Below are 1,320 nucleotides of genomic sequence, written 5' to 3'. Positions count from 1 at the left end.
ACACAAAGGCTGCTGCTCCTCATTCCCTTGCTTCACTTTTCAAGGAGAGGACAAGACATGGTCGAAATAAAGCATAAGTTGTCTGGGTTTTTTTTTTCTTGAATACATTTGTTGGTGTGCAATAGTTTGGTGGCGTAATGTAGCAGGTGAATGTTAGCAGTGCTAGCTCAGACTGGCAGTTTGTCATGTGAAGGCAGTGGAGGATTGTGGGTAGGATTRATGTTTGTTGTTGTTAAATCATTTTGGGGAATTGGTTAGCAATTAGTTTGTTGTGTTTCTTTAATTTGTGTGTTCATGATTTGTTAACTTGTGTTAAACCGTTCAGCAGAAGTAACCATGAGTGAGAGTGGTAGGCCAAGTCATTAATAAGACGTATGAGTTTCACTTTGTGTTGTTCATGAGGAAGAATCCAATAAAGGTTCTTCAWAACTGCCACCTGGTGGTGAAGTCTTGAACTACAACAYGAGCTGCACCTCTCTCTGTAGCTGTGAGGTGTCATGCTACAATATTGTGCTTGACGCATGTATACTATTAAAAAGAACTTGTAAGTTTTTCTTGAAAAAACCCTCATAACAATTTGCACTGACGTTTGTTAAGTAAATTTATATGCTACAAATTCAAGTAATATTTACTCATCATCATCTAGGAAAAGTTACTAAGAATACCGTTAAAGTTTGTAAAATTTACCTGATTTATTCACAAATTTTTAACTATATTCTTAGTAACTTTTACTAGACAATGAGTAAATATCACTTGAATTTGTAGCATTTAAATTTTCTTAACAAATGTTAGTGCAAATTGTTACGAGGATTTTTTCAAGTAAATCTTACAAGTTATTTTTTTCAGTGTAGTCATGTATTTAAACATAGCACAAAAGCTGTAGTGGGAACAGCTAACTAAAATGTTAACTCTCTAACTCATAATCCGCTAACTAAAAATGCAGCTTTACTAACACTAAACTGCTGAACGTGAAAAAAGGGAGCAGAAGCTAAAGCTAAACAAGCACAAAAAAAAAATAGCGAAAGCTATATTGACAGCTAATCCCTAATCGACAACAGTCACTCTGAGACTGAGATTGGTGTTGATGTCAGTTTTTTAGTTAGCTGTTAACGGACATGAAGGTTGGCAAAACCTGATTTAGCTAAAGCTAATTGGTCTGCTAATCTTTTTCAAAATTAGGAAAAAAGCTAATTCACTTAACAAAAAATTGGTTCTGCTAGCTGTTGGCTGATTAGCAGAACCGTTCCCCCCACTGTACAAAAGTGTAGAAATGCTTGTTTGGTTGATCATGTCTTTGTTTTATCAATGCAATCAAAGCAT

The sequence above is a fragment of the Austrofundulus limnaeus genome, unplaced genomic scaffold (assembly GCF_001266775.1).
Source record: "Austrofundulus limnaeus strain Quisiro unplaced genomic scaffold, Austrofundulus_limnaeus-1.0 Scaffold1, whole genome shotgun sequence".
In the NCBI taxonomy this organism is placed as follows: Eukaryota; Metazoa; Chordata; class Actinopteri; order Cyprinodontiformes; family Rivulidae; genus Austrofundulus; species Austrofundulus limnaeus.
The sequence above is the reverse complement of the archived record's forward strand: the minus strand, read 5'-3'. Positions refer to the sequence as shown.